The sequence below is a fragment of the Marmota marmota genome, unplaced genomic scaffold, assembly GCF_001458135.2.
Source record: "Marmota marmota marmota unplaced genomic scaffold, marMar, whole genome shotgun sequence".
Classification (NCBI taxonomy): domain Eukaryota; kingdom Metazoa; phylum Chordata; class Mammalia; order Rodentia; family Sciuridae; genus Marmota; species Marmota marmota.
The window spans coordinates 703,032-720,446 of record NW_026000174.1 but is presented as its reverse complement, the minus strand read 5'-3'; the positions used below and the strand labels follow the sequence as shown (position 1 = coordinate 720,446).

The 17,415-nt window shown below is 32.6% G+C and overlaps 1 protein-coding gene across 2 annotated transcripts in view; it reads right to left on the bottom strand.

Annotated features, from left to right (window-relative positions):
• Positions 1 to 868, bottom strand: part of Grm5 (glutamate metabotropic receptor 5) — a 464,736-nt gene extending 463,868 nt beyond the window's left edge. The window contains exon 1 of one of the 2 annotated variants that reach the window (XM_015477321.2): positions 457 to 868. The gene's annotated coding sequence lies outside the window, so the exon portion shown is untranslated. The remainder of the gene's footprint in view (positions 1 to 456) is intronic. The other variant, XM_015477320.2, reaches the window with a different exon arrangement.
• Positions 869 to 17,415: the final 16,547 nt, after the last annotated feature.

The window sequence follows — 17,415 nt, the reverse complement described above, 5'->3', positions numbered from 1 at the left end:
GAAGGAGAGTAGAGACAGAGAGAGATGGGGGGGGGGGAAATGTGCAAACGCCTCCTTTGGCTCAGTTCCCCCCTTCTCTGATTTTTTTTAGTTCATTTTTCTATGGAAATGAGCCCACTTGAATCTCTCTTATGCAAATAAAAACAAAATTATTTTCATAAACCTCCCATTGGAGGGACACCGCGGTAGCCTGGGCTCTTGAGTCAAAATTCATTTCTGGTTCACAGGGCACATGTCCTTGTAGGGTGACTTTACTAAACTTACAGGACCTCATAGCGTCCCTAGCTCCGCCAGTCCTCCACCTGCCCACCACCTGCCCTTCTGGGTCCCTTTAGCCCAAGCTCCCGCCCCTTTCCTGATTGCTCTCCATCTCTGCACTGGGGGAGGGGCTCCAGCGGCATCCTACATCTCTGGTAACTCTACAGCTGAGAGAAAGAAAAATCGCGCTGTGCTTACCAGGTGCGCTCCCGGAGCCTTGCGCCCCCAGCCAACAGCTCCTTGCAAGCTTCCTGCGCTTTCGTAGCGGCCTTGGCTGCTGCTGGAGCGCTAGTGGCAGCGATGGAGGCAGTGGTGGCAGCCGGCAGAAGGGATGCGGGACCCGCGGTGGTGGCGCTCGCTCTCTCGCGCCAGCGCCGGGAGCACGTGCCGCGCTCGGGCAGACGCAGCTGGAAGCGCAGCGCAGGGCTGGCTCCTACTCCTGCAGCGCGCCGCGGGGGGCGGCAGACTCGCCTGGGCTCAATTTAGTGGGTGAACTAGGATCCTCTTCTTGTTCTCAGGGTTCAGGCAAAGGTAGCTTTGGGTTCCCTTTCTAGGTCTTCAGATTCCCTTCGGAGCTGTGGAAGGAGGAGAGCTGTTCAGGGAGGCGTGGGTGGTGTGTCACTCAGAGAGAAGCTGGGGGAGCAGGTAGATAATAAGCTTCTTTTTGAAGATGCCACTTAAACTCCTGACAATGATTGGGAGAAGGGGCGTCACTGCTGGAGGGCCGACATAGGAAGTCAGGGAACCCTAAGATGATTCAGAGGAGTCAGTAGTGAGAAAGCACGGTCTCTTTAATGATATTACTTAATAATGACATTTTGCATTTGTCTGCACTTCTTAAAAACGATTCTGTACATCCATTAAAATTTCTTCCTCCGTAGCAGATAAATGCCTTTTACTTCCTCAAATGACTTTGCTTTCCTTCCCCTGCCATCCCCATAACTGTCCAGTATTGTCAAAAATGCTGAAGTTTTCTTTAGAAAACAAAAACAAAACAACAATTTTTTTAAAAAAAGACTTTATTTCTATCTCTGTTAAAAAATTGTTATAAATTACTTTCCTGCAAATATTGCAGTAACGTTATTATTGCCTTTATATTTCCCTAGGTGATTTTTGGGAACTAGATCTTTGCAGCAGCTGGATTAAAGATTAAAAGATAACACCAAAGTCAAGGGTACTGGTTCACATACATACATTACTAACACCTGGTGTTAAATTTTCCACCAGACCCTTGACAATAAGGAAAGTCATTCTTTGAGATCTTCAGGTATTCAAAAGAAAAAAAAAAAGTATCTACCACACCTTGTTGAGTTTTATAGTGGTGTGTTTATTTTTGCATTTCCATGTTTACCAATGGTGGTGGCATTTATAATTTTTGAGGTTTCTTATCCAAGCAAATTTTAATACTTTCTAGGAAGTCCAACAAAGATGTGATTGATCTTCCTGAAAATCAAAAATGAGGAGAATGACATAGATGAGAAAATACAAAAATGAGAGTTCTGAAGAAAATAGAGGATAACTTATGACTAGATGATTCTGGTGAAGAAATGAAGCCTAATGAACAAAAAAGTGATTTACAACCCAATTGTCTGAGGCATTGGCAATGAGGACAAGGTCATAGATTTGGTCTTTGCATAGAACACTTTCTGATTTTGAGTGACTATAGGGCATTAAAAGTTCCCCATTCTTCTTCTTCTGTTGGTGCTGAATCTAAGCATACAAACTCCTTGCTGTACCTAGGCAAGGAGTTCTCCTGTTAACCACAGTCACTGAAATTCCAAATTCTTAAAATCTTTCCATCCCTACTGTCTCCCAGAGTTATACAGAGGATTGCTTGAAATAAGTCATTCCCAAGCATGTTAGAAATAATAAAATAAAACACAGCAGAAATGTACTGCATGGTTTACCAAGATATATTCACATGTTCTAAAAGCTAAAATGAAAAGGGCATTCCCCATGTTGAACAATTGTGATATTTTCAGATGATAAGGAAAATATAATTATATAATTTTAAGTTTTTCTGACATTTTAAAATATAGCTTTGTCTCATAATTATAAAGTGGTGAATTATTCAAAATTAAAATTAAAAAGAGTATAGGAACAATGTCTTCACTCCCCAAAATAAGTTGTGATTGTAATATCTCAATGGTAATACTTTTGCCTTAGGATGAGTTATTAATAAAATAAAAATGTAATTCTAATGTAGAACAGTAAAAACATGAAAAAAATAATTTTACTTATAATTGATCATACTTAAAACTTGGAAGCTTCATTGATTCCTTTCTTTCTTTCACATATGACAATTGGTCAGGACATTCTATTAGCTCTGACTTTGACAATTATTCTAGAATCCTAGCACTTCTAACTACCTTCACAGATGCAATGTTGAATCAAACTACCATCATCTTTTACCTGACTTATAGCAAAACTTCCAAACTGCTATAATGGTCTTTCAAAAAAGTTATTTAAATCAAAACCTTCCAGTAATTTTTCTTTTCACTCAGAATACAATCCCAAGTACATATCATTGCCCTAAATAATCTGTGTCTATTCCATTTATGACCTTTTTTGACTACTCTTTGTAGTATTCTTTCCTTTTGATTTTTCTATTGTAACCACTAGGCTGACTTTGCATTTTTCAAAGGTACCTGACATCTTCTTATCTACTGTCCTTTGCATTAGGTGTTTCTTTTAAATGAAAGGCTCTGTTTCAAAGTAATCAGCAGGCTAATTCTTTCCTTTTCTTCAAATCTTTGCAAAAATTTTAATTCTTAGATGAGGACTTACCAGCCTACCCTGTTTAATCCAGTAAACTATTTTCCCTTACATTCCCTGTGCTCCTGATACTCTTTGTCCAATGCCATTTTCCTCTTATAGTTCTCAATGCAGTTCAAAATACTGTATCCTTATTCACTTGGTATATTTGTTGTTTATTGCCTGTCCCCTCCTCTTATTAGAATGCAGTCTTCTAAAGGAAAGGAATCTTTGTTTCACTGATAAATTCAAACCAGAAAAATTATGGCACATAGAAGCTACTCAATAAAAATTCAAATAAAAATTTAAGTGAGTGCTTATGGAAATAGAAGTAACCAATTACATACTGCCTTTTATTGTCCAACTTGGCAAAGCTGATGATATTACTATTTACACGAAGTCTGAAAAACTCTAAGTGACAGTACTTTTTTCTATTCTGGACACATTTACCCCTGCTTCTTGAACTGTGCTTTTTGGAAATAGCTAATTCATTGTCTGGACTCCAAAAGGGCTACTGCAATGCTGAATGTTTTACAACTATATGTTTATTTGAATCCATTCAATGAGAGGTAATTGGCTTTTAAAATTTTCTGAGATTTTTTTCATTAATTTAAGAAGTAAATATCTTCAACAAGAATTTCACAGTAAAAGTATAAACCTTATCCTACTGTCTTATATGAAACTTCAATATAAAATCCAGGCATCACATGGAAATTTTACTCGAAGAAGTCATTACTTACAAGTCTAGGTTAACTCATGTCTCTACACTCCAGGAAGAACAAAACTAGCATATGTCCCTATAAATTTTTAATTTTCTCATGATACAGAGTAAAAACACACAATAATTCCGTGCTCAGGGAGTACAACTACTTGGGTAAGTGTTTTCCAGGATAGAACTCAACCTAAGCACACTTATAGGGCACACATATAGCAAAGATTGTCTTCTTTACTCTTTGACCCTCAGCCATGCTTACCACTCATCTTAAGAGGCAAAGCAGTTGTCTGATAGCCCACATAAATAACTATATCCAGTAATTCTTTGAGACTACCAAAGGGTATAGCAGAATACCTACTGCATTTTAAGATTAATAAACTACCATTAGAAACTGACTCTGATTCTTATTTGCCGAGGGAACTTGGATAAACTCATGAACATTGAAACCTCATTTCCTTATCTGGAAATGAGAAAATGATAAAGATAATTTTAAATATATCTTATTCTCTTGATTATATGTAAAGTGATTTTGTAAACTCAGAGTGTTATAGAAGTCTCAGCAAATCATAATAATTTTTTCTCATATTCCCTCAAAATCTGGCTCTTTTGTTCCAAAATAACACTAGGTGTAGGCAAGAATTTGGATAATGGTGTGAAATTATTAGGATCATAAATAACACAAGAAAATTCTTTTATGAATTCTGTTTTTATATTGACTAGAAACTTCTTGTTTTTGCTTCTTTTTAAAACATAGATAATGGCACCTCTCTAGTGAGGTTGCCACTGGGATAAGCAATAATGGTTGTGAAAAAATTGTACACTACCTGAAATGTGGCAGGTAGGTGGCATTTGGTGACTAAAATGATGAAATATTACATTAGGATAGACAAGACACTAGGCATGAGGTCTTCTGTTTTAGACACTGGGATTTTGAGAACCACCTTTTAGTCTAGTAGAGCTTATCTCTTTGTAAATGTACTTAAGTTGTTACATGGTCAGGTCTTGTGTCAATTCTTAGTCCATACTTTTGGCAAAAGTAGTGATATTTTCATCTAATATGAAAAATAGATTAAATATAATGACAGAAGCATTGTATTTTACATTTGAATGACTGAGATTATACAGAGGATTTTATCTTTCTAATAAGTCTCAGAACCATTGTTTAATAAAATCCCTGGGAATTTTGCATTAGGTACATAAGAGACAATTATGCACTGAATGGTTTAGATAGAGCTGTTGCAGCATTCCATATTACATTCAGTCCTCAGGAGTATTAACTACCTGAAATCGAACATTATATCCAACATTTTGTAAATACAGATTTCAGGGATTTCTATTATTTTTCAGTGTTATTTTTTCTAAGAAACAATTTATTGAGTTAAAGTCAATGATTATTCAAAGTTAAATATATTAAGAAGTGAAAGCCAGACTTTTGAAAATTGTAAAGTAATATCATCTGTTATGTTACTAAATATTTGTTTATAATCTTTTGAAGATTTAGTAGGGATTTGAACGAGGCTAATCACATGGATCTATCAAAAACATTGACTAGTAGAATAAAAGCCATGTGCCACAGTGGAAGTAGCAAAGCATGCAACTTTGTCTCTCAGCTTCTTTCTCTCTAAAATGGAGGAATCACATGTTTCATAGTTAATGGTAAAAATTAAGTGAGTTACATTTGCAAAGCACATAGCATGGTACGTTGTAAGCATTGAACACATTATTAATTATAATTACTATGGAGGAGAAAGTCTTCAGCATATCAATAAAAGCATTATCTCTGAGGCCAGTCTACATGTGTTTGCTTACTAGCTGTATATGGACACATTTGTTAATCTTTCTGTGCCTTAATTTCTTTAAATTATTAAAGAGAGATAAATGACAACTACTTCATAAAGTCATTTTTAGCAATCTTATGATGTTATTACAACAATGTATAGCCAATAACAATCAAGCAATGTTAGTTATTGTTAGCATATAATAATTTAATAATAAATTTAGACCCATTAATCATTCAACATAAATGCTTCCTGTATTCAAACTGAACCTGACAATCCAAGGAACTATGAAATATTTGACTTTCTAAATGTTATATATGAATTCATATCTTCAGGATACTCAGAAAAAGTTGAAGGTCTCACCAATCTCATATTGGTATCTGTTGCTGCTGTGCTCATTGAACTGAGTTCTAACCCTATTACCTGGGTTAGATACCTGGGTTCCTTGATTGTCTGGTTCTACCTTTTTTTTTTCTAATCTTTTCATAACTAGCTTACCTTTACCTAACACAGTATGTATGTATCTCATGACTCTTAGCTTTGTCTTTTTGAAAGGCACCTAACATTACATATGTCTTTTCATAAAGAATATGTATTTATATTTTAAGATCAGCATCACTGCTCTTCCCCTTTAAGAGATTTTAATCACCATGATTTTAATCACCATTTCTTTCTGTTTCTATAGAATATTGCTAAAAGCCCTAGCATAAGATGTACAATCTTAAATAAAATCACACATTTAGGTTCCTGCCATCCCTGATACAATACACATGTATCTGTATATGTATATACATTTTATCAAATTCATGATGCTTATCTTTCTTGAGTAGGTATGATATTTTATGCATTCTCCATACCTATTATTGTGCCTAGCAAGTGATGATTACCAAGCACATAGTCAATGAATAAATTAATGAATGCTTTATATATAGCAATCAATCAAAATTCTCATAAGCTAGATTCTAAAGGAGCCTAAAGTAGTTCATATAGATAGACTTTTTAGTTTCATAATTACGAATGCTGAGTAATTAGAATCATTCAGGGAAGCATTGAATGCCAAATTATTTGATATCAGGCAGATTAATTTTTTCTTGATGGATTCACAGGTGGTTCTAATTTACCTTCAACACACAAATGAATTTCTAGTCTTTTCACCCCCTTTGTGGTTAAGTTAAAATAACATGAAAGATATACTAAATGCGAATATAGGTGCAATTTTATTAAACAATGCACAATTTGACAACAGGAGAATAAAGAACCTCCTATAAGATTTTGCCCTATAAGCCCCCTCTGCATGTGGTAACCCTTTTAAAAAGTGAACACCCATATTTTACATCTGTAAATATATAAAAGCATTCATTTCTCAGAAACTCACATATCTTTTGAAGTATTCTCCATATCAATCATGGGAAATAAATGATATCTATAGAGGTGAAATTGTTAGTCTTTATCAAACCATTTTAAAGTACTACCATATTAGGTGTAGATATGGATCAGAGGTAGAACACTTGATTATGCAAGCACAAGGCACTGGGCTCACTGAATCAGTACTGGGGGGTGGGTGAGGGGAAGAAAGAAAAAGAAACAGCACCATTCTAAAGTCCAAAACTTATGCTATTTCCAGTTGTCTTATACTTAATCTTAACCCTAAAAATACTTTTAAACTTCAACTCAAAAATTATGTATATATTGAATATTGACATGCTTGAATTTTATAGTCTAGTATTCTAGAATACAATATTTTATCATAAAATCTCATGTAGATATCACTACATTTTGAAAAAAGCAAAATAAAGTCAAATTAACCAGTAATTACATAAAATACAGTGAAAATTATAGTGCTCAAAATATTATAAGAATATTAATTTTATATTCGATGAAAAACCAACATGACAAACATTTACTTTTACCATATGTCAATTTCAAAATTAAGTGGCTTTACATTTTTGTATTTTATCTTTACTCCTTAAAATAATATGTATATTCTTATGCATCTATATACTTATTAAGCAAATGTTAATTGAGAAGTTGTTACATGTCAAATCCTATACTGGTACAAGTTTCTAAAAGTTTAGTTGCATTGATATTGTACACAGAATTTTGCATTTTAATTTTATTATTTGAAATTGTTTTATAAATAATTTGCTGGGTTTGTACGTACCCTAGCTAATGATTATTTTTAACTATATATCTTTCTACCTTATTCATACATAATTACCTAAGAATATCCTCAAGCAAGGGTCAAAATTAAAGATATATGTTATATATAAAAGATATCTTGTACCAATGGAATATTATTCAGCAACAAAAGACAACCAAATCATGGCATTTTCAGGTAAATAGATGGGAGTTGGAGGAGATAATGCTAAGTGAAGTTAGCCAGTCCCCAAAAAACAAATGCCTGATGTTTTCTCTGATATCAGGAGTCCGATTCATAGTGTGGTAGGGAGGGGGAGCATGGGAGGAATAGATGAACTCTATATAGGGCTGAGGGGTGGGAGGGGAAGGGAGTAGGCATGGGGTAAGAAATGATGGTGGAATGTGATGGTCATCATTATCCAAAGTACAGGTATGAAGACACGAATTGGTGTGAATATACTTTTTACACAACCAGAGATATAAAAACTTGTGCTCTACATGTGTAATATGAATTGTAATGCATTATCCTATCATATATAAATTTTTAAAAATAATAAAATAAAAAAGATATCTTGTAAGATATATTTATACATATATGTGAACTAGCTATATTATTTAGTCAGAATATTTAAATGATCTATTTTCTAATTATTCTCATCTTAGATATTATTATTTTGTATTATTTCCCCCTCATTGTTTAGTAATAGTCTAAGTATAGGAAATCCAAGCAAATTCTCATTTATTTCCATTTTTTCCTCACAAATGCCATCATAGACTCTCACATCCCCAAGTGAAGAAAATCAAGATCAACAGGAAAATGGAGAATGATGAGGAAGAGAAATAAAGTTAATTTTAAAAATTGCATGGATGGTAGAAGGAGACCCTTCTCATACAAAATACATGTATGAAGATGTGAATTTGGTGTCAACCTATCTTGTATACAGAGATATGATAAATTGTGGTATAAAGGTGTATTAAGAATTGTAATGCAAAAAAGAATAATAATAATAAGAGATCATGTAAAAATAAATAAATAAATGAAAAATTATACCCCGTTTGATTCAAATGTATGATATGTCAAGATCATTGTATTATCATGAGCAACTAATAAAAAAAGAAAAATAATTAAATAAATAATGAAAAATAAACACGAAAAAAATTTAAAAAATAAAAAGGGAGGGAGGAAGAGAAAAAAAGAGAGGGAAAATGGGAATGAGAGTGTGAAGAAAAGAAGAAAGGTAGAAAAAAGAAGGAGAGAAAAGCCACCACAGAATATAGAATGTTGCAAAATCCTCACATCCCACGACTGTGTAATAAAATAAATATCATAATTTATGAAGAATCTATCCTCAAGTGAGTGTTAAAAATCAATGTCAGCATTCCTAATTTAAGACTCATATTCTCAGCTCAAGACCTCTCTTCTGATCTCTTGATGTTTCATGGACTCATGTCTGGTTTCCATAGTGACTGTTTTCATGAGTCTTTTAAATAATAAGAAAAATTGATTTCTGTCTCATGACTTATTTTCAGAATCTTGGAATTAGAATCTTTACTTCTTTCCTGCAGCATCTCAGGGAAGATTACCTTTAACTTAAGTGACTTTAAATTAGATAGCAATAAATTACCACCCAATAGAATAGTGGGAGTAGCAGAAACACACAAGAGGTATTGAGCAAATGAATATACAGATACAGGTAGATATAGAGATAGGTAGATTGTTAGATAGAATAAAAAAACAACCTTGTGCTCGTTCCTCTGATGAAATGGATATTAACAGATTCTCTTCGTCCATGGAGTCATGCGATCTGTACACCAATAGAGAATTCATAAAAAAATCAAATGTATTGGGAGCATAAGAGGTGATATATGAGGAATTAGTTAATAACCTTTAGCTGATTCTGATTTTTCTATTCAAAATATTCAATTATCCTGCATCAACTATACAACTAAGAAAATTCTTTATAAACATTGGTATTTTCAGTTAGAAACATGGTTCTGTGTAAATTTGAATTCTAAATTTTGTCAGATCCTTAATTACCAGTTCAAAATTTTAATCCAATTAATTTTATTTGATCATTCAATGACTTAACAATAAATCATCAATTTTAATTGGAAACAAGTAAATAATATTCTGCATGCATATATGCATAATAGAAACACTAGAAGTTTCCTTACACTACCTCAATATCTCCATCTCACGCACGTATCTGTATTCCTGAAGTCTGTATAAGACCTGTTTTGTTGCAGAGTTCCACAAATTTTAATAATTGTGGAATTTTACACTATATTTATTATTTATTATTTTAATGATTTAATGTTATTTCTATGAAGCTTTGGTAAATTTTGCAATATGAATACAAATAGGCCTTTATAATGCCATTTTTTCATCATTATCATGTCACCATTGCTGCTTAGAACATGTATGTCACATTTTTGCAGCATAATAAATCTTTAGAGAATGGATACATGATTCGATTACCCTAAAATTGCCTTTTATTTACTTTGACAAGTATAAATTCATGAGAAACAGAGACTAAAATTAAGACATATAAGTAAAAACAACTTATATATCTATATTCAAATATATAAACTATATAGTTTATAAATATAGATGTAAAATATAATATATAATACAGACTACTATAGGCTTTGATAATATAATTCTTAAAATTCTCATTTACAGTGAGTATATCTTATTCTTTATTTTTAAATATTACTAAAATATAGAATTATAGACTCTTCAGGCTATAAGATATATTGAAGATGGGGTTTCAAGATAAAATATAGGAAGCTCAGTTAAATTAGACTTTCAATTCAGTTAATTGTTTGTTAAAGTACATAAACATAACAAAGATTTCATGAGATATACTTATAACTTTTAAAAAAAGTTGTTTCTTCTTCTGAAATTCAAATTTAACTGAATATTCTATATTTTTATTTGTTGAATCTGGCAACCCTATATTTAAGCAATCTACTCAAACTTCCCCATTTTCTGCGAAGTTCATAGTGGAGAAAACAATGACAGTATTTTCTGTTGAGTGTTCCAGGATGAAGCATGGATTCCTATGTGAGGACAAGTTAAAAGTATTTTGCAAGCACCCATAAAAACCAAATTAAGGGGCTGGGATTGAGGCTCAGTGGTAGAACGCTTGCCTAGCGTATGATGCACTGGGTTCAATCCCCAGCTCCACATAATAAACAAACAAACAAATAAATAAACAACAAACAAACTCAATATACAAAATAAACATATCATGTCCATCTACAACCAAAAATATATTTTAAAAAATTAAGATTCTGAGATCAAATATTAGAAAATTACAGTAGACAGTTACATACTAAAGCTCAAAAATGTATAACCAGAACCAAGAACAGGATCACAATGGAAGATACCCCTTCAGGTATTTTGCAAAAACCTTTGTCTCCTTTAAGCTGCCTTATGGGTCCATAGTTGATGATATAAAAGGGCCTCCAACCTGCAGTACTTACTTATAATAATCATTAAAAAGAGATCTTCACAATGCAACACATAGTCTAATACAATATAGACATTAATACATTTTTAAATGCATGAAACCATCAGTAGATGAAGCCTCTGGCAATTTCAAAGAAAGTTTGAAAATATTTTTTATTTAATTACCTCAAATAATATTGGAGTATCTGAGAACAGAATCTCAATGTTACTTATCTCAGTATTTCTAACAATTACCCCATACATAGCACTGAGCACACAAAAAATATTTTTAGAATAAATGAATGCTTCCTTAATCCCCTAGTTATTCTGCTTGTCCTCTCCACTTTAATTTCACTTTGTCTGTTTACTGGCCCACTTTCTTCTTTATCATAACTGGGAGTCTCTCAGCCAACAGGGAAACTTACAAGGACAATGCAAAATGATTATGTTGTAGAGCTTGTGTCAAGGATAAAATCCAATTGGAATCTCTGAGTATAGAATACAAAAAGACATAGCAAATTTTATGTTGGGTTTTCGAGGATCTGATCATCCAGGGAAAGCAGTCTGCTGGATTCTTGACAATGACTCTGACGTGGCTGGTGACTCTCGATGTCAGTTACATAGAGACAGTATCATCATGCATGCTCTACTGGAGCCCTGAAGAAGAGCAAACTTTTTGTGTCCTCCCAGTGTAAATCATTATGCCAGTTAAGCAATTTTTGTTATGAGACAGGTGTGTAGAGGTTCATAAGATTCAATGCTAGCAAGAAACTGCATTGCATATATTACGTGGCTAATGTGACATAAAGTTGTGACATAAAGGTTGAAAAGAAAGCATATCATGAAGTGAATGAGATCTACCAAATATGAGGTTGAATTAAGATCCTAAATCTCCAGAAAGGAAAAAAAAAGGTTAAGATGCACTTGCATAGATATTGAAAAGAAAATTAATGACTATTTTTAAAACACACACACACCACACACACAAAATTCGTCCAGTGCTTTTATTGATTACCATATATGCTACCTTAATATTTATTTTCAAATAGCACATATAAAATAGGAAATCATGTTTTAAATGTTGTTTTTTTCCGTGCTCGTGCTCCTACGACACTTGTAATTAGTTTGCCAATTTAGTGGCTTAAGTGGGTCTAGAATATCAAAACTAATTGTAGTCCATTTCTTCCTACTGATGAAACCAGGGTTGATCTATCTAAAAACATAAGATATGGTTGTGAAACAGGTAACTCCACTGAAGGAACAAACAGATGCATCAGAAAATAAATAAATATATATCTCCAGAGAGCTGACTCTGGATGCTTTCACTCACTACACCTTTATTGCATTGTAAAATTGTATTTACTTATTTTAAATACCTTATGTGTAAAAAGTATAATAAGCTGATGAGTGAAAGTAGCCCTTCTATTATGCTCTTTCACACACAAATGAAATGTCTAGGTGTTTATCTTATATGAATGAAAACATGATAACCAGTGTTCTGCTCTTAATATTTGCTTTATGATTACAGCGAGGATTTCATTTATTCATTGCTGAATAGTATTTTTTTGTATAAATGTACTATAACTTTTAAACAGTGCCTATAAATTAATAAGTTGATTCTTAAATTCTTTGTTTTATCAATAGCATAAGCAATACAAATACTTTATTGACACATTACTTTATACTGTGAATGTGTATCGAGAATACCTCAAGAGTATTTTCAGTTGTTATTTTGACAGATATGCCCCAAATTCCTTCTACAGTAGATTGATACTTCACCAGGAATACCTATCTTTTTAAAGACTCATATATTTCTTATTTTTTTTTATTTTTTATTGGTTATTTTTAGTTATACATGAGAATAGGATTCATTTTAACATAATTTTAAAAGCATGGAATGTAATTTTTCTAATTCAATCCCAAGTACTTCCACTTCCTCTACTTCCCCCTTCCCCTATTCCTTTCCTCTACTCTATCGATCTTTCCGCTATGTATTTACAGTTTTTTTTTTAATTAGTGTCTGTATATGTACATTATGGTGAGATTCACTGTGTATGTTTATATATGTACATAGGAAAGTCAGGTCAGATTCATTCCACTGTCTTTCCCTATCCCATTCCTCCCCCTTAATTTCATCCTTTTTTTCTCTAATGAATGAGTCCTCATTCTTCAAGATAAGCTTGTTTCTCCTCACATTCACTAGCACACCATGTCATCACACCTGTGATCTTGGCAAATACGATAGGAGTAAAATGTTATATCAGTATGGTTTTAACTTGCATGTCTCTTATTATGAATAATTTAAAATATCTCATGTGCTTGAGACTCAGCTGTAATTTTTCCTGTCACCTATCATTATCCTTTGCTACTTTTGAGGGATTTTTTTTGTTTTGTTTTCTTGATTGATTTGTAAGAATCATCTTTGTAACAGGGAAAGTAGTTATTCATAATATGAGTTATACTTATTTTTCCAAGTTTTCATTTACTTCTTGAATTTGTTTATAATGTTCATTAAATAAGAACTTTTAAAAATTTTTACAAAATCAAAATTATCAACATTTTCTTATGTGTCTTCTGAGTTTTTTTTTTCTTTTTTTTTTTAAGAGAGAGGGAGGGAGAGAGAGAGAGAGAGAGAGAGAGAGAGAATTTTTTTTAATATTTATTTTTTAGTTTTCGGTGGACACAACATCTTTGTTTGTATGTGGTGCTGAGGATCCAACCCAGGCAGAATGCATGCCAGGTGAGCATGCTACTGCTTGAGCCACATCCCCAGCCCCAAGAGTTTTTTTTTTTTTTTTTCTTAAATTTAGAAGGATTATATTTAAATATCCAAATTTCTAGATCTTAAACAGAAAATGTTATAATGTCATTTCAGAGTTCATTTGGCTTGTCTGATTCTGTTTCTGTAGAAGCTTCTTTACAACTCTGAAAATTGTGGATCACAGATAGCAATGATAAATAATTCTTGTCCATAGACATGCAAATAAGTTATGTCCCATGGAGAAACAAGGAAAAAACTAAAAAAAATGTTTTGGCACTATTTTTACATTTCTTTCAGAAATCCTGATTGTTCTTAGAATTCTTCTTTGACCTGATTGCAATACTTCATTAATTTCCTCATGAATGAGTTAAATAAAATATTTTGCATGTGTTTATTCCTAAACATATTTAAATGACATTTTTCATTTTCTTCTTTTGCTTTCATGGTTTCTAATCTGTTTTCATTTTAATTTTAGTTTTTGATTTATCAGAATTTTTTTCTTTATTTTGTTCCAGAAAACCACATGCAGTTGTACTACCCATAAAATTAATCTTTCTTTCTCTACTTATTCAAAGGCTACCTTCATTTATAAACTAAATAGCCAATTATATTTCAATCTTTTTTATATCAATAGTTCTTAGCTAAGCGAGGTTTTCCCCCAAGGGAACAATTGAAATGTGTGGAGATATTTTTGATTGTCATAACCTGGGGAAGTACTGGTATTTCTGATTAAGGGACATAAATTTGGTCAAACATCCCACCATGTACTGTACAGCTCCTGAGGGGGAAAAAAAAAAGAATTATCTATCCTAAAAAAGATCACTAGTACTGAAATTTACTAGAGTTCATTAGTGTTCCTGACTTTATATTCTAGTCCATTAATATATTTGTTCATGTCATGCAGATAACTATTCATATTAGCTATTATAATTTTTCTGATAAAATAGCTCAAAAGATTAATCTGTCTTTAGGATATACTCTTTTTACAGAATTTTTATGCTCATACCTGATTATTCACTTTATATACAAAAAATAAATTGTAAAAAATGTACCTAATTCCCCACCTCCTCACCACTAATTAAATCCTAAGGCATTTTTATTACTACTATGTTAGATTTTAAGCAACTTGGGCAGAATTGGAGTCTGTATATATTAAGATTTCCTATTTCAAAGCATTGTGTGCATTTCTCAAAACTTCTTTTGGTCTCTCAGTTGACTTCTAAAGATTTCCTTATTGAGTCTTTCTGCATTTCTCTTTAAGTGTACTGCTTTTTTTTTCTCTTTTTCACATGAGGGTTTTAGTATCAATATATTTCCATAGTGTTCTTTGGCTGTTTAAAATGAACTTGTTTCTGTAAATGAATTACCAGCTTAAAAATTTTCTTATCCTTTGTAAATATTTTGACTCTAAGAAGATTTGAAAGAATCAATTTTGTTTTATAGGACATAATTATATATAATAATTACAATATATAATATTGAACTACAATTACTATTTGATCAGTGAATGATAATTCATATCTTTTCGAGTTTTTATAAATTCTGTTCTTTCCTTTGTCAATTGCATAGTCTGATAACCAACAAACAATATTTCAAATAATGTGAATAGGGCTCGGGTGTCGCTCAGTGGCAGAGTACTTGCACTGAGCATATCTGAGTTTTGTGCCATATAGTCACTTCAGTTTCCAGTCTTTAATAGAATCCTTGAAGTAATCCATTGCTTGTTGGGTGTTGAGGTATCAATCTCTACATTAAAATAATGAGAATTGGAAAGAAATGCTACAAACATAACAAGTTATTTGTATAGTACTTTTTCTTTTTCATCACTCTTTTATATTCATTTTCTTACATGAACCTCAATAGACTTGTAGGATAGCTATTATACACAGTTGTCCATATTAGGACATAGGATGAGACTGACTGCGACTGCTCTTCCTGTTCTATTATTGGGTAACCTGTTATCAAATATCACAAAGACTAGCAAACTGCAATAATTTCTACACATATTGTAAAAATTATCAGAATTTAATATTTTTAATGAAATACCAATATTTAGATGGGCTGGGATTGTGGCTCAGCTGTAGAGCACTCGCCTAGCATGGGCGGGACCCAGGTTCGATCCTCAGCACCACATAAAAATAAAAGGCATTGTGTTGTGTCCATCTACAAAAAAGGTTGCCACAGTCCGGCTGCAGCAAAATAACCGGGGGGGTGACGCGCAACTTGTGTACATTGATACAGCAGGAGTGGGAGCCGTTTATTGTAGGACAGGAGGGGTATATATACATTCCACACAGCTTATCTTAATTAACATAAACTAGATACAGCAGTCAACCAATAAGGAATCTCCACACTTAATGGCTCCCTGGCATTACTTCACAAACCACTCCCTCTGGCAAAATGCCAGGCGCCATCCTGACTTGTTTACAGACCCTAACAAAAGGTTCTCTCTCTCTCTTTCTCTCTCTCTCTCTCTCAAAAAAAAAAAAAAATTTAGAGATGAGCATACTGGCAAACAACATTCTCACTAAAACTAGAAACGAAACATAGACACTTTTTATTACCACTTTATTTTTTTCAGTGTGGAAATCAAACCAGGACCTCACCATATTAGGCAAGCACTCTACCAATAATTTACACACCATACCTATTTTTATATTTGAACAATGTACAATTAAATAAACCATTTCTCAATTATTTGCTTAAAAAACAGGTGTGAATTTATATACTTAACAACTCCAGGACTAGCAAATCACAAACTTCAATTCAGCACTAATATGGATGTTGCTAGTTTTTTAATTTTTTTTTTTGCTATAAAACAAGGTAAATGTATAATTATGTGTAAATTTTGGTTGAAAAATCTTTGGAAATAATTAGAAAGTTAGAATTTTTATATTGTGCTCCTGCATGGAATTCTAGTTTTCATCTTAGAAAAACTTTTTAATTAAAAATCATCTCATTGGACATGGTGGTGCACATCTATAATCCCAGTAACTCAGGAGGTCTAGGGAGGAGGATCAGAAGTTTGAGGTCAGCCTGAGAAACTTAGCAAGATACTGTCTCAAAATGAAAAATAAAAAGGACTGTGGATATAGCTCAGTAGTAAAGCATGCCTAGGTTTAATCCTTAGTACCACATATAAATAAATAAATAAATAAAGTCATCTGATGCCCTATGTATGTTTATTAATAAATAATAATGTGAATGTCAACAGGTAAATGAAGTGACATTTAGGAATTTCATGACTAATATTGAAGTTAAGGAAAAAACTAAACAACTTATTCCTAGTCATCCTTCAGGTCTCAACTTAATCTATCATTTTACCAGGAAAACCATTCATAACAATTCAGACCAGGTGAGGTTTCCCTGTTAATATACACTAATTAACTTTAGTCATTACTTTTGAAACTCCTCTTACACTTGAAATAAAATTTAGCATTTATCTTATGTATTTATGTTTGTTTCTACTGCTAATCTCAAACTCACTGAGGCATGTGATAAACTACACTGGTACAATTTTTATTTTCAAAATAATTGTGATCAAAAGCATAAGACA